The 20,928-nt window shown below is 48.5% G+C and overlaps 1 protein-coding gene across 1 annotated transcript in view; it reads right to left on the bottom strand.

Annotated features, from left to right (window-relative positions):
- PPARA (peroxisome proliferator activated receptor alpha) overlaps window positions 1–20,661 on the bottom strand; it is a 99,985-nt gene extending 79,324 nt beyond the window's left edge. Inside the window, exons 1-2 of the mRNA XM_003779575.5 lie at window positions 20,546–20,661; window positions 19,219–19,300 (exon numbers count right to left, since the gene is read on the bottom strand). The gene's annotated coding sequence lies outside the window, so the exon portion shown is untranslated. The remainder of the gene's footprint in view (window positions 1–19,218; window positions 19,301–20,545) is intronic.
- Window positions 20,662–20,928: the final 267 nt, after the last annotated feature.

Here is a 20,928-nt window from a genome sequence, read left to right as displayed (position 1 = left end):
CAGGAGATCATCCTGGCCAGCACGGTGAAACCCCGTCTCTACTAAAAGTACAAAAAATTAGCTGGGCGCGGTGGCAGGCGCCTGTAGTCCCAGCTACTCGGGAGGCTGAAGCAGGAGAATGGCATGAACCCGGGAGGCAGGGCTTGCAGTGAGCCGAGATTGCGCCACTGCACTCCAGCCTGGGCAACAGAGCGAGACTCCGTCTCCAAACAAACAAACAAACAAACATCTTGCATTGGTGACGTACATTTGTTGCCACTGATGAGCCAATATGACATATTATTGCTAACTGAAGCCCACAGTTTTCATTTTCACTCTTTGTGTCGTACATTTTATGGGTATTGACAAATGCCTAATAACATGTATTCATCGTTACGGTACCATACAGAATAGTTTCACTGCCCTAAAAATGCCCTGTGTTCCACCTATTCATTCCTCTTTCCCTCCCTATGAGCCCCTGGCAACCACTGACGCATCTTTTTACTGTCTTCATAGTTTTGCCTTTCCCATAATGTGTAGCGTTGGAAGCAGACAGTATATAGCTTTTTCACTTTGAGTTCTTTCAGGTATACAATATTTTCGATAATAACGTAAGTAGTATTATTTGCCAAAATGTTTTCCAAAGTGGCTATCATTTTACATTCCCATTGGCAGTGTATGAGAGTTCTTATTCCACATTCTTACGCATACTTGGTCAGACTGCTTAATTATAGCCACTCTTGTGGGTGTGTAGTGATATCTTTCTACCAAGACAGATGTCTATGAACTTGCATTTCCCTAGTGACTAATGAGGGAAAGGCACATGAACATCTTTTCATGTGCTTGCTTACCATCCATTCAAACGACATGCCCATTGTTGACGAGTTAGTTCATCTTTCGCCCATTTTTAATTGGGTTGTTTGACATCTTATTGAATTACAATAGTTCTTTATATAATCCATATCCAAGTCCTTTTTCAGATATATGTTTTGTAAATATTTTCTCTAAGTCTATGGCTTGACTTTTCATTGTATTAAGTGTTTTCTGATGAGTAAAAGTTTCTAATTTTGAGGATGACTAATTTATTCTTTTATAGTTTATGCTTTCTTCTTCTTTTTTTTTTTTTGAGATGGAGTCTTGCTCTGTCACCCAGGCTGGAGTGCAGTGGTACGATCTCGGCTCACTGCAAGCTCCGCCTCCCGGGTTCACGCCATTCTCCTGCCTCAGCCTCCCGAGTAGCTGGGACTACAGGCGCCTGCCACCACGTCCGGCTAATTTTTTGTATTTTTAGTAGAGACGGGGTTTCACTCTGTTAGCCAGGATGGTCTTGATCTCTTGCCCTTGTGATCCACCTGCCTCGGCCTCCCAAAGTGCTGGGATTACAGGCGTGAGCCACCGCACCCGGCCGCTTTCTTCTTTAAGAGACTGAGTCTTACTCTATGGCCCAGGCTGGAGTGCAGTGGCATGGTCATAATCCACTGCAAGCTTCAACTCCTGGGCTCAAGTGATCCTCCTACCTCAGCTTCAGACATGTGCCACTGTGCCTGGCACAGGTTTTTTTTTTTGTAAAGACCCACTCTTGTTATGTTGCCCAGGCTGCTCTCCGACTCCTGGCCTCAAGCTATCCTCTCATCTTGGTCCCCCAAAGCATTGGAATGACAGGGGTAAGCCAGCATACCTGGCCTAGTTAATGCTTTTTAAGTCATGTTTAAGAAATCTTTGCCAAACCCCAAATCACTAGAATTTTCTCATATGTTTTCTTCTGAAGGTTTTATAGTTTTAACTCTTTTTTTAACACATGGTCTCCCTTTGTCACCCAGTCTGGAGTGCAGTGGTACAATCATGGCTCACCATAGCCTTGACCTCTCTGGGCTCAGGTGATCCTCCCACCTCAGACTACTGTGTAGCTGGGACTACAGGTGAGTGCCATCATGCTCAGCTAATTTTTTGATTTTTTTGTAGAGACAGTGTTTTGCTATGTTGCCCAGGCTGGTCTTGAACTCCTGGGGCCAAATGATCCACCCACCTTGGCCTCTCAAAGTGCAAGATTACAGGCATGAGCCACTGTACCTGGACGGTTTTAACTCTTACAATTAGATCTATGACGCATTTCAATAATAATTATATGACAACACAGTATCATATAATATGATATATATTACATAATATAATATGTAATATGATATATACTATTATTACATAATAGTATAATATAATGATAATAATTATGAGTTTGTAGTGCTGTGAGCTGAGGGTTGAGGTTCTTTTGCATATGGCTATCCAGTTGTTCCAGTGTCATTTGTTGAAAAGATTATATTTTCCCCACTTAAATGACTTGGCACTTTGCTGAAAATCAATTGACCACATATGTGTGGATCTATTTCTGGACTTGCTATTCCGTTCCATTCATCTAATGGTCTGTTTTCATATTAATACCATACTGTCTTGATTACTGTAGCTTTGTAATAATTCTTGAATTATATGTAGTCTAAGTCCTTCAATTGTGTTGTTCTTTTTCAAAGTTATGTTAGCAACTCTAGGTCCCTTGCATTTCCATATAAACTTTAGAATCAGGTTATCAAATTCTACAAGTAGGCATGCTGAGGTCTGATTCCGATTGCTTTGAATCTGTAGATCATTTTGGGAAGAATCGGCAGCCTAATGATACTGAGTTTTCTGATTCAAGAGCATGTTATAACTTGCCATTTATTTAGGTCTTTTAAAATTTCTCTCAGCAGTGTTTTGTAGATTCCAGGGTACAGGCCTCACACATTTTATCTCTGAGCATTTCATAATTTTCATGCTTGATTACTGGTTGTTTTTGTTTTGTTTTGTTTTGTTTTTTTGTTTTTTTTTTTTTGAGATGGTAGTCTTGCTCTCTCACTCAGGCTGGAGTGCAGTGGCATGATCTCGGCTCACTGCAAGCTCTGCCTCCTGGGTTCAAGCAATTCTCCTGCCTCAGCCTCCCCAGTAGCAGAGATTACAGGCGCCCGCCACCACATCCAGCTAATTTTTGTATTTTTAGTAGAGATGGGGTTTCACCATGTTGGCCAGGCTGGTCTCAAACTCCTGACCCTAAATGATCCACCTGCCTCAGCCTCCCAAAGTGCTGGGATTACAGGCGTGAGCCACCACACCTGGCCTGATGTATCCACTTTCATAAAATGCCATGTGGGTTTATCACTGAGAGACAAGGAGTCGACACAACCACATGCTTTGCAGTCTGTGCATGAAACTGACCGACAGATGCTCAGGGACCAATCACAGACTGACTTTGAGAGAAGTGACACAATTGGTCAGTGATCATCATGCACATCTGTTATCTACACTGTGATTTGTAGGCTGGAGAACTGGAGGCAGAGCTTGTACTTTATACAGCACTCACAGTGCATACACCACGGGAGCTGGGATCTGATGTGTATTGTTGGGAGACCACTATAATTTAACTAAACAATGATAATTAATATTTTATTTTTAAAAATAGAGATGGGGTTTCACTATGTTGCCCAGGCTGGTCTCCAACTCCCAGACTCAAGCAATTCACCCGCCTTGGCCTCCCAAAGCACTGGGATTACATGCATGAGCCACTGCAGCCGGCCACTGACTGAAATTTATGCATAATGGAACTGTGCAAAGGGAGGAAAGCCTGCGTCTGAAAAATTGTCCTTAAAAATAATTAGAGGCCTAGGATGAGGCTCTGTTCCTCCAGAAGGATATTCACTTGCTTCTGCCAGGCATTTGCGGTCCTTGCAATCTGAGATCACCTTAATCCAGTCTCAAGGACTGGGCATAGCTAGAACTGGACTTCAGTCCTTGATTAAGCTGATCTGTTTCCAGGTCACCTGTACTCCTAGGATGGAGCTTTTCTGGGTCCCAATATAAAGTTTGGGATATTTACCAGGGTCTTCCCTTCTAGCCCCTCAAAAGTGCCACTCAGGCTCTTAACTGCTTCTTTCATAAATTGGCCAACACCCCAGGGACACAATGGCCTCAAATGTCAAGTTTCCATCTTCTCCAGACCCTGGCCTGGCAGTTCTTCACTATCTTGTAAACTCTCCAATTCCTCCACATATGTTTAAAGATTCTGTCCACCTTTGCCAGTTAACGTCCAGACTACTGAGCCACTGTCAGAAATGCAGTTCCCTGGCTGGGTGCGGTGGCTCACACCTGTAATCCCAGCACTTTGGGAGGCCAAGGGCAGGCGGATCACCTGCGGTCAGGAGTTTGAGACCAGCCTGGCCAACATGGCCAAATCCCATCTCTACTAAAAATACAAAAATTAGCCAGGTGTGGTGGCAGGCGCCTGTAGTCCCAGCTCCTCGGGAGGCTAATATGGGAGAAGCACTTGTACCCAGGAGGCGGAGGTTGCAGTGAGCCGAGATCATGGCACTGCACTCTAGCCTGGGCAACAGAGCGAAACTCTGTCTCAAATAAATAAATAAATAAACAAATGAGAATAAATAAAAATTTAAAAAATAAATGGAGTTCCCCATCTTAACGTTCTCAAATCATCCCAAATTTATCAGCCCTACATTTTGAAATAGCTACTTGTCTCATTATTTTTTTACTTCCATAGCTACAAAGAAGTAATTCTGTAATCTTCAATAAAATCCATAGACTGAAATAGGAAAACAATTACATTTCTATCCTTAATGTTTTCCTCATATTCAGACATTACCCAAATAATAACTTTCTCATTAAAACACTAATAAAATTTTCAAACAGAAAACTGTCACCTTTTAATAAGCACAAGAGTATAGATTTAAGTGGAGAGGAAGGCTTCATTAAATACCTCCTATGCTGGGCCACCTTTTAGCAGCTGAGGGTGCAGCCATGTAGAAAACAGAGAAACATCTCTGTCGTCATGGAGTCGCCATTCTAGGGAGGGGAGACAGGTGGGAAACAGACAAATCAAGAAAGCATGTACCGGCCGGGCGCAGTGGCTCATGCCTGTAATCCCAGCACTTTGGGAGGCTGAGGCTGGCGGATCACCTGAGGTCAGGAGTTCAAGACCAGCTTGGCCAACATAGCAAAACTCCGTCTCGACTAAAAATACAAAAATTAGCAAGGCATGGTGGCGGACGCCTGTAATCTCAGCTACTCAGGAGGCTGAGGCAGGAGAATGGCTTGTACCCAGGAGGTGGAGGTTGCAGTGAGCCGAGATCACACCACTGTACTCCAGCCTGGGCGACAGAATGAGGCTCTGTCTCAAAAAAAAAAAAAAGAAGAAGAAGAAGAAGAAAGCATGTACTACATAGTGACAGGTAGAAGGAAGGGCTGAAAGTATAAATAAGGTGGTCAGGGAGGGCCTCTGCGCAGGGGCAGGGGGAATGGGGTGCAGTCATGACAGCCTTCCCTCCCATAAACAGTGCACCGAGCTGTGATAGTCCCATGAGGCCTGCTGCCTCCAGGTACTCCCAGCACCCTTCCACTCACTTGGACCCTGGGCAGCCATGATCACAGCTTTCCCCTCCAACACCATCCTAATGCAGGGAAAAGGAGGCAGCTGCCACACTCAGCCACTCGCACGCTATGTGTCAGATGTATCACTCCCCTACATGCTCACCCATGGCATGAGGCCAGCACTCCGGCCCTACGCCAGCTGCCTAAGGTCCCGGGCAACTAGGCACACCTGCTCATCCTGGGTGTTACATAGCCATCCTTGATTGACACAGCTAGATGCTGACCAGCTCCTCACATTTGGGCATGAACAGGCCATACTCAGTTACCTCCATGCACCACACTTCACTGAGCAAATGTGAGTTGCCACTAGACTGTGGGCTTCCTCGCATGGAAGCCAGATCATGGCCCCCAAAGATGTCCACTCCCCAATCCTGGGGCTGGTGGATGTGTTATCCTATATGCAAAAGGGGCTCTACAGATTTAATAGAGGGTGCTACTGTGGGATGACTTGTGTCCCCTCAAAAGATGTGTTGAAGTCCTACCCCTCCCCATACCTCAGATTATGAGCTTGTTTGGAAACAGGGTCACCGCAGATGTGAGCAGTTGAGATGAGTTCATGGAGTGGGTTAGGCCCTAAGCCAGTATGACTGGTGCCCTTATGAAAAGGAAATTTGGATCCAGACACAGACACACAGGGAGCGGGCCACATGAAGATGAAGGCAGAGCTCGGAGGGATGTGGCCACAAGCCAAGGAGAGCCAACAACTGACAGCCACAACCAGAAGCCAGAAAAGGCAAGGAAGGAGGCTACCCAGAGCCTTTGTAGGGAGTGCGGCTGTGCTGACACCTTGATTGTGAACTGCTGTCCTTCTGAAGAGGGAATAAATGCCTGTTGTTTAAGCTACCCAGTTCATGGAACTTTGTTATGGCAGCCCCGGTACACAGGTGCGGGTACAGGCTCTGGGAGGGGAGAGCACCCTGGGTGATCCAGGTGGGCCCAGTCTGATCACCTGAGCTCTTAAAAGCAGAGAATTTCTCTGGCTGGAGTCAGAGAGATGCAGCAGAAGAAATGGCAGAAGCGAGGTGGTGAAGGCGAGGTTAGAGATCAGACGCGAGAGGACTCTACCCACGCGGCTGCTTCCAACAGCGAAAGGGGACTGCAAGCCCAGGAATGCACACAGCTCCCAGCAGCTGAGAATGCCCAGGAGACGGGACTGCATGTTTTCAAAACTCATAAAACTGTGTGCCTAAAAAAATGAATTTTAGGCCAGGCACGGTGGCTCACGCCTGTAATCTCAGCACTTTGGGAGGCCAAGGTGGGTGGATCACCTGAGGTCAGGAGCTCGAGACCAACCTGGCCAACATGGCGAAACCCCATCTCTACTAAAGATACGAAAATTAGCTGGGCGTGGTGGCGCATGCCTGTAATCCCAGCTACTTGGGAGGCTGAGGCAGGAGAATCGCTTGAACCCGGGAGGTGGAGGTTGCAGTGAGGCGAGATCATGCCATTGCACTCCAGCCTGGGCAACAAGAGTGAAACTCTGTCTCAAAAAAAAAAAAAAATTACTGTATGTAAATTATATCTTAATAAACCCAACTTTATTTATTTATTTTGAGGCAGAATCTCATTCTTGTCACCCAGGCTGGAGTGGCGCGATCTCGGCTCACTGCAGCCTCCCTAGTTCAAGGGGTTCTCCTGCCTCAGTCTCCTGAGTAGCTGGGATTACAGGCACCCACCACCACACCCAGGTAATTTTTTTGTAGTTTTAGTAGAGACAAGGTTTCACCATGTTGGACAGGCTGGTCTTGAACTCCTGACCTCATGTGATCCGCCCGCCTCAGCCTCCCAAAGTGCTGGCATTACAGGCATGAGCCACTGCACTCGGCCAACCTGACTTTAAAAAACACCAATACAAACCCTCAAACCCATCTCCATGGCCTGGTTTCTTGGGAATTAATAGAGTGGGGAGTCAGCCATGGAAGGCTGGCAGGACACATCCTTGTCACTCCCACGGGGGAAAGCAGTGTGGGCGACTTCTCCAAGGACATCAGGGAGCCAGCCCTGCTCTCACTTGATGCAGCGGCACCCAGGAGCCCCGGGCAGGATGTGGCTGTCTCCCTCCCCAACACCCTGGCTGGGCGAAGCAGGACGTGGCTGCCCTGGAAGGCACAGACCACTCATGTCACATCGCCCTGGGAAAGGGGCTTCGAGAAAGGCCTGCATTTGTCTAGGGAATCATCTGCCTCTCATTTCTATCAAACCAAATGGAGTCAAGCTCGCCACAGCCAGGAGCCTGCTCTTCCCGCTTACGTGACTGTGGTGGAATTGTGAGCATGTGGGCTCATCTGCTTTTCAGGCTGAACTACCAGTGACAGAGCAAAGGCTGAAGCCATAACTAAGCAGGCAGTGTGTCTTCAATATAGGTCATTAGATGTATGATTAGAGTTAATTATCACCTAGGATTTAAATTCTGCTAACCTATGTGGGTCAAAAGGAGTTTAACTTGAGCACTTAATGCCTTTAAGATCATAATCAGGAGAACTAAAATGAGCTCTCGAGTTTCTTGGATAATTTGTATTCACTCTTTCCTCTCCCTGGACTTGGTTCTTTAGTGAAAGGAAATTCTGAAGTTTAAAGACAACCACATCTGGAGCCACACATTCCATTCACTGGCAGGTGCTGCACACACGCCCCAGCGACCCCTGTGACCCTCTGTCCCCGCACTTTCCCCTCTGCAGGCTGCTCTCAGTTTCCCTCCGTGCCTCTCCTTGAAGCTGGGAGTCTGCCAGTTATGCGATGCAGTGGTTAATAGTGGCAGGGAATCATGCCTGCTGTTTTCCACAGCAGGACAGCGCCTGGCACGCAGTACGTGCTCAGTAAATATTTGCTGAATAAATAAATGAACTGAGGAATGAATGACTGATGTATGCCCCTAATAGCTGCTCAAGTGAAGGCAGAATTTGTCCAATCAGAGTGACTCAAATGCCATAGGTTATCTGAAGGACAAAACTCCTGCCTCTAGTTTGGGGGAGCAGCAAGGAAGGCTTCAGGAAGGAGGTGGCATTGAAGACTTGAGGAATCTCAAGCGGTGGGTACCTGGCAGGAGCCGCAGGCTCCCAGAGCCAGTCCTGAAGCACCTACCGGCAAGAGGCTCCGGGTTCAACCATGAGTGATGAGCCGAGGATTCTGGCCTCACGGGGTCTCAGGGAGAGCCACTGTCACCAAGCCATCACTTGAATAAACACTGCCTGAGTGCATCGGAGGAAAAGCACCAGGTGTTACAAGTACCTGCATCAGCATACAACCCCGGCAGGTGATTCAGGGAGCCTTCCCTCAGAGTGAGTTTAAGCTGAGGTCTCAAAGGTAGAGGTCACAGGGGTGTGGCGGGGTATGAGGGTAAGGGAGTGTGTCTCCGGCACGCCCAGTACACGAGAAGAACCAGAAGGGGCTTGTGTAGACAGCGTGTCGGTCAGTCCCTGGAATGTCAGGGCCATGCCCTCCTATCAACCTCTCATCCCATAAACATTGGATGGACGGGACAACATTAAGATGGGAGAGGCAATGATAAGCAAGGAAGCACCTACCAAGCTCACACTACCTGCCAGGTGCAGCAATCCAGAGAAACCCTAGCATGCACCCCTCTTGTAGCTGAGGGAAACTGAGCCACAGGCCAGCTGAAAAATCTCTCTGCATCTGAGAGCTGCTAAGTGGTGGGTGAGGACCCTGCACCTTGTCCTGCCTTTGATGTCCCCCACCCCAGCCCTGCCAGGAGGCTGGCAACTCAGACCGAAAAGGGTAGCCAGGGTGAGGGGAGGCGAAAATGCAGGACAGCTCAGAATCAGACACACTGAGCACGAGGGCCTCCGGGAGGGCCCAGGTGACATCTGGAAGGCGGGTGGGTGACAGGTTTCAAGCTCACAAGAGTGATGGCGAGGTACAGGGGGCCTCGTGGAGCCAGAGGGGGTGGGGGCATCCAGAAAAGCGCAGGGATCAAACGCTAGCGCGGAAAAGGGAACACCGCTGAGGGCTCTGAGGAAGGCGCACACACACAGTTGGAAAGTCCACATCTGCTCACCTGGTCCTTTGGTGATTTAACTTCACATGTATAAAAATGATACCTGGTGGATGGATGTGTTACACCTTAGGCTAGAATCTCATCTTTTTTTCTCTCAGAAGAAATTAATTCCTTTTCTGAGTTCTAATTTTTATTTATTTATTTATTTACTTATTATTTTTGAGACGGAGTCTCGCTGTTGCCAGGCTGGAGTGCAGTGGCAGGATCTCGGCTCACTGCAGCCTCTGCCTCCCGGGTTCAAGCGATTCTCCTGCTTCAGCCTCCCATGTAGCTGGGACTACAGCCATACCACGCCCAGCTAAATTTTGTATTTTTAGTAGAGACGGGGTTTCACCATGTTGGCCAGGCTGGTCTCGATCTCTTGACCTCGTGATCCACTCACCTGAATTCTAATTTTTAATTGTGCCTTCTTGTCTTTCAGAGGCTTCCTCCCTGAAGAGTCTACAACAGACCTGATACCATAATTGGGCATACATCCTTCTGAAATTCCTTCTAGAAAATGATTTAATCTACTAAGAAAGCCCACATTTGAATTCATTCATTCCAAAAAGAGTCTCCGTCCACTTCCTAGGTTTTGAGCTCTTTTTATGAGTCCATGGAAGCTGCCATGGTTTTCTCTGCATCCATGGCCATATTTTCCCTCTGGGTTCTTGTTTCTTTTAAGTCTTATACCTCTATTACTATTAAAGATCGTCAGCTGTGCTTGAGTGTGGTTAAATATTCACTTTCACTTAGACTTCTGACCTAGACACTAACAGCTAACCTTGCTAGATTCATCTAAGTAAAGGGAATGCAGCAGGAAAAAAAGCCAATAATTTTTGGTTTCCAGAGAGAAAGAAAAATACTGGGCTGGACATGATGAATCACATCTGTAATCCCAGCATTTTGGGAGGCCGAGGCAGACAGATCACTTGAGCCCAGGAGTTTGAGACTAGCTAAACATGGCTAAACCCCATCTCTACAAAAAAACACAAAATCTAGCTGGGTGTGGTGGTGTGCACCTGTAGTCCCAGCTGCTCAGGAGGCTGAGGTGGGAGGATTGCTTGAGCCAGAGAGGTGGAGGTTGCAGTGAGCTGAGATCGCGCCACTGCACTCCAGCCTGGCGACAGAGTGAGACCCTGTCAATAAATAAATAAACAAACAATATTGGGCCAGGTGCGGTGGCTCACGCCTGTAATCCCAGCACTTTGGGAGGCTGCAGCGGGCGGATTGTGAGGTCAGGAGTTTGAGACCAGCCTGGCCAACGTGGTGAAACCCCATCTCTACTAAAAATACAAAAATTTAGCCAGGCATGGTGGCGCGTGCCTGTAGTACCAGCTACGTAGGAGGCTGAGGCAGGAGAATCGCTTGAACCCCAGAGGCAGAGATTGCAGTGAACTGAGATCGCACCACTGCACTCCGGCCTGGGTGACAGAACGAGACTCCATCTCAAAAACAAACAAACAAACAAACACCAATATAGATTTCTTACATTGGCATCCTGCTAAATACTCTTCATATTCTCTGTTCCCACGTGAAGCCTGGGACTTTGAAGACATTGCTACTGCTCTGAATTGAAAGCTTCCACTTGTAGCTTTCTCCTGGAAAGATCCCCGCCGGCTGCCACCCTTAGCTGGGAATGGGAGCCTGCTCCTCTGGGTTCAGTGCACCAGCCCTGGATCCGCACTTCCCAGCCCATCGCTGGCGGTTCCAGACTGTGGTTTTCAGGCTGCTGCAGCGGTGGTCGGCGTCTTCCACTCACAGCTTGTGATCGGAATCTCTGTCCCTACACTACTTCTGGGTGTACACACCTCCTTCCCTGGGTCTGGAAACCTCTCTCTTGGCTTTGGAGGAATTCACTAGGCACCCACAACCCACCCTCGGTGTCACTAGTCATCACTCGTCACGCAAGTTCTTTGAACCCCGTTAGTGCCAGCTTTTTCTCTCAAGGATCCTTGGCTTCAGACACATTTAAATACCCTCTCCCCTTCATGCCTCTCATTTTCCAAAGCCTTCTTCCCAGGATAGCCCTCTCCTTTGAGTCCCACCTTCAGGATCTTCGCATAATTGAACTTAAAAAATTCCCTCTTTCAGAACACCTTGCTGAATAGACTAGACTGGGCTTATTTTTATGATTTGAATATTACAACAATTGAGTGCCTTCCTTTCTGGAAAAGGCTGTCTACAAAGGGAGTTTTTCTAAGGAAAGAAGAGAATGAAAATCGCGTTCTAAACTTTTGCGCACTTCAGATTGCTTGCTTGTGAATCACAGGGGAGCCGCGCAGAGATGGGAAGCCCAACCTCCCTTGCCTGTATCTGGTGACAGGTTCTGTAACATTTGTCAAAGTGGGGGAAAAAAAACGACAATCGTACAACTCAAGCAAAATCCTCTGCTTCACAAATTGTAAGGTCCAAGGACACTGTCAACAGGTCAAATACTGCCCTGCTTGTTTCTATTATAAAAAAAACTTTCACATACTAAGAGATGATTCCAATTGAAAGCAAATTTCTAACTTCTCTGAACATTTTTTTCTTTAAACATCATTTGTGTTCATTTCATCCCCAATGCACAGATAGAAAAACAGAAGCCGGGTGTGGTGGCTCATGCCTGTAATCCCAGCACTTAGGGTGACTGAGGTGGGCGGATCACTTCAGGTCAGGAGTTTGAGACCCAGCCTGGCCAACATGGTGAAAGCCCGTCTCTACTAAAAAATACAAAAATTAGCCGGGCGTGGTGGCACGTGCCTATAATCCCAGCTACTCAGGAGGCTGAGGTAGGAGAATCACTGGAACCCGGGAGGCAGAGGTTGCAGTGAGCCGAGATCGCGCCAGTGCACTCCAGCCTGGGCAGCAGAGCGAGACTCCAGCCTCAACACCCCCAACAACAAAAAAAGAGACACTATCCCAGTTGTCAAGCTGTCTCATAAAATGAGCTAAAATGAGACTGCAGTCTAGAATTTATCAAATTTACTCATAATCCTAGGCAGAGGGCAATATGTTCCTCATGTTAGCAGCCCACTTGATGTTATTTTGTTCCATGTGGAAAACTGCCTGAAAATGCTTCAAAAAATTCATCCCATTTAAACATCCCTATTACCATTTCTCCCATAGATAATAGAAGAAAACTTGTTTCAGATCACCAAGATTTGCATGTCACTTGATTGGCAATCTGTAATTTACAAGCCATATTGCTGAATTATAAACAAGCATTTAAATACTCATGTAAAGCTGACCACGAACTTCTTAGAAAGGGACATATCCACGTGTCAACCTCTGAATAACAGGGTCTCTTTTACTGAAACTTGGCAATTTGTCACCTTGGCGTGGTTATCACATAACCGCAGACGTATTCAGTTACAAATGGATGCAAAAAAACTTGGGGCCTCACTCTCTTTTTTTCTGAGATGTGCAGTGGTGCGATCTCAGCTCACTGCAACCTCCGACTCCTGGGTTCAAGCAATTTTCCTGCCTCAGCCTCCCGAGTAGCTGGGATTACAGGCACCTGATACCATGCCTGGCTAATTTTTGTATATTTAGTAGAGACAGGGTTTCACCATGATGGCCAGGCTGGTCTCAAACTCCTGACCCTGTGATCTGCCCACCTCGGCCTCCCAAAGTGCTGGGATTACAGGCATGAGCCTGCATGCCTGGCCTCGCTCACTCTTAAAAATGAAAAATGAAAAATGAAAGGGGGCGGGGGAGCTTCAATATTCTGCTTTGCTATAGCCTCATCTCAAACCATTGCGATGAAGCTCATAATCTTGGAAGCCATTAGTCCTTCTGTATTTGCCTTCCTAACAAAATGATGCTCTTTCGAAGGTTGGCTTGTGGTCTATAAGTTATAAGTATAAAGCAAGTAAATCTGAATAGAAATCTTCACTCCTCTTTATCTGCAAATCTCTTAAAATGGAGCAAAATAAAAGCATTCCGATGAGTCCTGCCTCCTGGAACACAGACGATATTTCATCTGAGTTTTCTCCAGTTTCTCCTGGGAATATTTTAACGTCACAGTCACAGCAGGAGAAGGACCCTCACCTTGTTAAATATCAGTGCTGCCCAACTCACTTCCCTTTCACCATACCCCTTCCCTATGAAGTCAGTTGTTTTGAATTTAAATCCATGATCTTGCAGAAAGAAACAGGATTTTATTTAAATAGATCCTCAGGTCATCTTACAAAAATTCTATTTAATCCATAATATACCCCAAACCTAGTGATGATTACGAAGAGGACCATTTCAGTGGCAGCCCTCACCTTCCTAACACCGCTGTAATGGGAAGTACATATTGGACATCTGGAGGAAACACCTGCTCCCTACAGAAGGAAGAAGAGCTCTCTCTCAGTCTAGGTGTGGGGGAAGCTGCAGAGGCCTGGGGCAATTTCACTGCGGTGGGATGGAGCGGGCCATCATCCGTAGGTGCTGCTGTCTGCACCCCTGTTTAGGTGCCCCCCCCGTTCAGCCAGCTCCCACCTACATCTCAGTACTGTGGTGACCACAGCAGCCCATCAATACATTCTTCTTGAATTAAATTATATTAATCATGAACTTATTCAATGAACATTTACAAGTACCTACTCAGTTTACACGTCTAGCGGGGCAGAAATAAATAAGACATCCTCTCTGCCCTCAAGGAGTTAGACTCAGTGAGGACAGTCAGACTAACAGGAACAGGGGTGCAGGCAGCACCGGGTCCTGGCTTGACGGAACTGTGTCCGGGCACGGGGAGATTCACTGGGCCTGCATTTCAGCAGATCCCTCTTCAGGATGAAGAGGCCTGGTCCAGGTATGCCATGGAGTTATAGCCCTGCCAAAACCTGAGGTCACAATCACCTTCAAAACACACAGGAGGCCGGGTGTGGTGGCTCACGCCCGCCTATAATCCTGAGACTTTGGGAGGCTGAAGCGGGTGGATCACCTGAGGTCAGAAGTTCAAAACCAGCCTGGCCAACATGGTGAAACCCCATCTCTACTAAAAATACACAAATTAGCTGGGCGTGGTGGTGGGTGCCTGTAATCCCAGCTACTTGGGAGGCTGAGGCGGGAGAATTGCTTGAACCCGAGAGGCGGAGGTTGCAGTGAGCCAAGATTGTGCCACTGCACTCCAGCCTGGGTGACAGAGCGAGACTCTGTCTCAAAACAAAAACAAAAACAAACACATAGGAACCACTTGTAACAACTTTATTGTACTGGTGGAGAACTCTCACTTGTATATTCCAAAATGAAAACCAATTTTGGTATATAAGGGGTATGTAGTAGCATGTTGCTTTCTGAAAGCCTTTGAAAAATCCTAAAATGGCCACAGTGAAAACAACACAGGTATCAGACCTGGCTAAGTGAGAAATGCAGCAGCCAGCGGTATGTCCTCCTTCTTAAGACACCTCCTGAGATGGGCAGTTTTTTAAGCTGCCACTTCGAGCTTCACAACCCTTCAGAGAGGTGGTATGGAGAGGAACTTCATTTTCTGATGAGAAAGCAGCAGTTTAAAGAAGGGAACAAAGGTCTCCAGGCCTGGCAGGCAGCAGCTAAGGGGCTAGAATCCAAATCTCATGATTAATGACCTAATACCTTTTCCACTATATCAAGCTGCTTTGCAGATACACAGCAAAATTTCCAAATTTCCAACCACTTTTACCATATGTGAGCCTCAAAACAAACGCAGCTCAGCTGCAAAGATAACCATGATAGGGTGAGACCTAGCAAGGAGTAAGTTCTTTTCTTTTCAAATGCATAAACTTTTAAGACACCATAATATCACTATTAAAAGATGCTAATTAAATATCCTAAAAGCAAAGAATGCACACAACTCTGAGTAATGAGCAAATCCGGTCCTGTCTGGAAAATATGCCTGCATGGTGCTCCTTTCCATAGAAGCTCAGTGCATGCAAGCGGCAGAAATACTTGGAAAAAGGAGCACGTTCTTTTAAACATGGGCCACTGGAACAGCTAAGGCTTTCTCCTATTTGATTCTTACCTTAAACCCATCTTATCACCAAGTTGAAAATGTAAATTCTTTGCCCAAGTTTCCCTAATGACACGGCCTTAAAGGTGGTCTAGCTTATTCTGTGCAATTCATAAGGCTGAGATGACAGACATAGCACATTTCTGCCCCATAATCAGAAACTATATCTTTTTAAAAAGTATCTACAGCTGGGCGCAGTGGCTCACACCTGTAATCCCAGCACTTTGGGAGGCCGAGGCGGGTGGATCACCTGAGGTCAGGAGTTCGAGACCAGCCTGGCCAACATGGCAAAACCCCGTCTCTACTAAAAATACAAAAAATAGCCGGGTGTGGTGGTGGGCACCTGTAGTCCCAGCTACTTGGGAGGCTGAGGCAGGAGAATCGCTTGAACCCAGGAGGCGGAGGTTGCAGTGAGCTGAGATTGCACCATTGCACGCCAGCCTGGGCAACAACAGCTAAAGTCCGTCTCAAAAAAAAAAAAAAAAAAAAGGAAAGAAAAGAAAAATGGACTCTATGCCAAGCTACCAAAAACAAATAAAAACAGAGACTCTCAAGTTCCAAAAAAGCAGAAATTAGACAGGCCACAACCTCTAACTGCAATGTGACAAAATTAGTACAAACATTAAAGAAAAACACTGACTACTTGGAAGTGAAGACACTCATCCTATTTGCCATTAAAAATATATCCATCCACACACAGAAACCAATAGAGCAAAAAAAGAGAAGAAAAATTGGCATGTTTCAAATATATTTATAATGAGCAAATACATATTTTAATGTGTTTTTGTTTTTTGTTTTTTGTTTTTTTAAAGAAAGACCACTTATGCCGGGTGCAGTGGTTCATGGCTGTAGTCCCAGCACTATGGGAGGCTGAGGCAGGAGGATGGCTTGAGCCCAGGAGTTTGAGACAGGTCTGAACAACATAGCAAGACCCCATCTCTGCAAAAAATACAAAAATTAGTCAGGCCTGGTGGCGTGTGCCTGTGGTCCTAGCTGCTTGGGAGGCTGAGGTGGGAGGATCACCTGAGCCCAGGGAGGTTGAGGCTGCAATAGGCCATGATTGTGCACCTGCGCTCTAGCCTAGGTGACACAGCCAGACCCTGTCTCAAAAATAAATAAATAAATAAAATTAAAAAGACTGCTTAAAGATGACTACATAAATATTTATTTTTTTTTGAGACCAGGTCTCACTCTGTTACCCAGGCCGGAGTGCAGTGGTGCCATCTCAGCCACTGCAACCTCCACTTCTCAGGCTCAAGGGATCCTCCCACCTCAGCCTCCCAAGTAGATGGGGCCACAGGCACATGCCACTACACCTGGCTAATTTTTGTATTTTTAGAAGAGGCAGTGTTTCGCCAGGTTGCCCAGGCTGGTCTTGAACTCCTGGGCTCAAGCAATCCATCCCCTTCGGCCTCACAAAGTGCTGAAATCATAGGCATGAGCCACTGCACCCAGGCTACTTAAATATTTATTTAAAAAACGGGCTCTCCAAAACAGCACGCAAGAAAAAGAACACTGGCCACCAATTACTAAAGAGTAAGATGTCCCTGCAAAAATAGGTTCTTCATCTTTTACCATGATGAGGATTATCTTTAAGTTTCTTTTTTATTTTCTGGTATGAAAATCAGTTTCATGGATTCATGCTTGTCTTGTTCAGCACTGCGGACAGTAGCCCACAGCAGCTACTCAGTCAATATTTATAGAATGACTGTATTAAATATATACACATATATAAAGAGATTGGCTAAATATTATTGTATCTAAACACAATGGGATATTATATAGACATTTCAATTGATGCAGAAATGTTTTTCACATAGAAAGATTTTTCATAACCTACTCGATAAAGCAAGTTACAAAATAGTTTATAAAGAAGACACATTTTCTCTTTCTTCTCTGTCTAGTTCTCTCTCTCTCACATACAATTTTTTTTTTTTTTTTTTTGGAGACGGAGTCTTGCTCTGTCACCCAGGCTGGGGTGCTGTGGTGCCATCTCAGCTCACTGCAACCTCCACCTCCCGGGTTCAAGCAATTCTCCTGCTTCAGCCTCCTGAGTAGCTGGGACCACAGGCACCTGCCACCATGCCCGGCTAATTTGTGTATTTTTAGTAGAGACAGGGCTTCAGCATATTGGCCAGGCTGGTCTCAAACTCCTGATCTTGTCATCTGCCCACCTCAGCCTCCCAGAGATTACAGGTGTGAGCCACTGCACCTGGCTGATACACAATTTTTAAAACTCTGTTCATAAGTTTGACAAACAGGAGCTAATGAAAACCACTGCAGTATTCGATGATTATGGCATGTCTCCTACTTTACGTTTAAGATGTCGGAAAAGAGCCCGGCGCAGTGGCTCACACCTGTAATCTCAGCACTTTGGGAGGCCAAGGCGGGCGGTTCACCTGAGGTCAGGAGTTTGAGACCAGCCCGGCCAACATGGTGAAACCCGCCTCTACTAAAAATACAAAAATTAGCCGGGTGTGGTGGTGATTGCCTGTAATCCCAGCTACTCAGGAGGCTGAGGCAGGAGTAGCATTTGAACCTGTGAGGCGGAGGTTGTGGTGAGCCAAGATCGCGCCACTGCACTCCAGCCTGGGTGACAAGAGCAAAACTCTGTCACACACAAAAAAAAAAGATGTGGGAAAAGAAAGAAAAAACATTTTTTTCTAATGTCAATTAGTTAATTAATTTTATTTTATCTATTTATTTTTGAGATGGAGTCTCGCCCTGGCGCCAGGCTGCAGTGCAGTGGCACAATCTCAGTTCACTAAAACCTTCACCTCCCAGGCTCAAGCAATTCTCCTGCCTCAGCTTCTTGAGTAGCTGGGATTACAGGTGTCCGCCACCATGCCCAGGTAATATTTCTATTTTTTTGTAGAGACAGGGTTTCACCATGTTGGCCAGGCTGGTTTCGAACTTCTGGCCTCAAGCGATCTGCCCACCCCAGCTTCCAAAGTGCTGGGATTACAGGAGTGAGCCACCGCACCCAACTTGCCAATTAGTTTACTTTTGCTTCAGAGTTGCAGAGGTCATCATCAGCCCCAGTATCTCTGGTCTCTCATGGATAGTGACCACACAAATTTGTATCATCTGGCCCGTTTCTTCAGCCTATCCCTGGCATGTTCTGGCATGGGTCTATCTCAACAAGCCATCTGCTTAATATTCAAATCAAAATGAAAACAGCTCAGAGACAGTACACTACTTGGTACCAGTCAGTGTGGACATCCCAAGGGTCTGCTAAGCACTCACATTTCTCAAAGTTAATGTTATCAAGTTTTAAATTATACAAAACATGCCTGCCATGAAGCAATGAAGTTCCTAGCAAAAGTCACACAATAACTCAGAACTTCAAAGTGAATCCTAGGCCAGGCACGGTGGCTCACGCCTGTAATCCCAGCACTTTGGGAGGCCGAGGCAGGTGGATCATGAGGTCAGGAGTTCAAGATCAGCCTGGCTAAGATGGTGAAACCCCGTCTCTACTAAAACTACAAAAATTAGCTGGGCGTGGTGGCAGGCGCCTGTAATCCCAGCTACTTGGGAGGCTGAGGCAAGAGAATCGCTTGAACCCCAGTGGCAGAGGTTGCTGTGACCTGAGATCAGGCCACTGCACTCCAGCCTGGGTGACAGAGCGAGACTCCGTCTCAAAAAAAAAAAAAAAAAAAAGTGAATCCATGCACATGTATCTTACTTTCAGTCTGAAAATGTATCTAAGCTTGCATCACAAAGTAATAACCCCCAGATTGCTGGTCTGTAGTGCAACAGAAGTAAACACTGAGAACACTTAAATATTTCCATCTGGAAACAGTACATTAAACCTTCTATTTACCTGTGGTGACAGCTTCTCAGTTCTGAGCTTGTCTTGCCACAAACTGTGAGTCCACAGAGCAGACAGGGCCCTGAGCTTCAGCCTGGCAGTAAGAAGGTGAAGGAGGAAGTGATTACGGTTGTTCTCTGGATGCCCCCCAACTCTTCACCTTGGAAGAGGAAAGTCATGCTGACCCTGCCCCCGCAACGACACGGGTGTCGCAGGGTCCTTCCCAGGAAAATCCTGTGTCCTTGCCCTGACCCAGTTCCCCAGGGCACCCTTATCCCAAGGAGGCTGGGAGAGGAGGGGCCTCCCTGATTTCCTGGCAGGGGTCGGCGGGGGCGGCTGGGGCTGACGTGGGCGTGCAGCCCCGGAGGTCCCGCGAAGCCCAGGCCATTGGACAACTGTGGGTTTTTCTTGGAAAGAATCCTGACACTTGGAGCACACTTCCTCTCTTTTAACTTTTAAAAAAGACTTCAGGAAAGCACAGGCGTGCAGTTGTGCCCTGTTGGAGTGCGTGAGGGGGCAGGGCCGACCCTCCTGACTTCCACTGGCACCACCCCGCGCCCCTCCAGCTTCACCCGCACCACGCGGGCCGCGCAGCCTGGGACTCCGGAAAGACTTGGGCGCCCGACCCGCAGCGGCCCCGACCGGGAGCGACGTGGCGCGGCTTCCGCAAAGAAGCCACCCGGCCCAGCGCAGCCTGTCCGGGGTCGCCCCGCCGCGTTGGGGCGCAAAGTGGGAACCGTTAATCAAAGGTGGTCGCAGCTGGAGGAACAAACACGCGCGTCTCCGTCCGACGGCAGCAGCCGGGCGCACCCGCCCAGGGTCGGTCTGTCCGGGGCCCAGGTTTCCTCGCCTCGGGGATCCCTGGAGGTCTCGGAAAGCACCCTCTGAGTCGGGGACGCCCCAGCTCCCCTGCGCCAAGGAAAGGGCAAGTCCCGATATCCCCGCCCGTGGGCCCTCCCTCCGAGGGGACAACCCGAAGACCTAGAGTCGCTGCGGTCCCCAGACCCGACCTCCGCGCAGCGCCAAACCCCAGGGACAGCCGCGGACTCGGGTTCCGGGCAGGCCCCCAGCGCTAGGAGGGAGGCCGAGCTGGGCCCCGAGATCCCTCGCACGAGTCCTCGTTGTGTGTCCTCGCTCCTCGCCCTCAGGTCCCCTGCCGCTCACCCCGGGCCCCCGGGTCCCTGAGACCCTGAGACCCCGAGTCCCCGAGACCCCGGGCCCCGCGCATGCGCCGCCCAGCCCCTGCCCCTCCCCAGTCCGCCGCCCTCCGGGTCCCGGGACCGGGGAAGCCCGGACCGCGGACCCCCGCGCGCGTTCCCACCCGCCCGCCCCCGGGCACCTGGGCCGCGGTCCGCCGCCTGCCGGTCCGTGGGGCGAACGCCGAAGGAGGCGGCGCCGGGCAGGGCGCTAGCGGCCGCCTCCGCCCCCCCCGCCCGCTGCCCCCGCCGCGGGGCCGCCGCGTCCACGGCCCATGCCCGGCGCCGCCTCCGCGCGTCCGTGCCAGCCGCGCCCCCGCGACACGCACCGCCCCTCGGCCCGCCCCCCGCCCCGGTCCGCGCGAGCGAGTGTCCCGAGGCCCGACCCGGAAGCCCCGCCCGCCCCGCGCGCCCTCCCGGCCCCCGGCCTCGGCCCCGGGACACACCCCCCGGAGGGCGGCGCCCGATTGGCTGCTCGCGGTGGGCGGGGCCCCGGGAGCGCTCGGCGGCTCCCACCTAGCGCCTC

The sequence above is a fragment of the Pongo abelii genome, chromosome 23 (genome assembly GCF_028885655.2).
Source record: "Pongo abelii isolate AG06213 chromosome 23, NHGRI_mPonAbe1-v2.0_pri, whole genome shotgun sequence".
NCBI classification, from domain to species: Eukaryota; Metazoa; Chordata; class Mammalia; order Primates; family Hominidae; genus Pongo; species Pongo abelii.
This window is presented reverse-complemented; position numbering and strand designations above follow the sequence as displayed.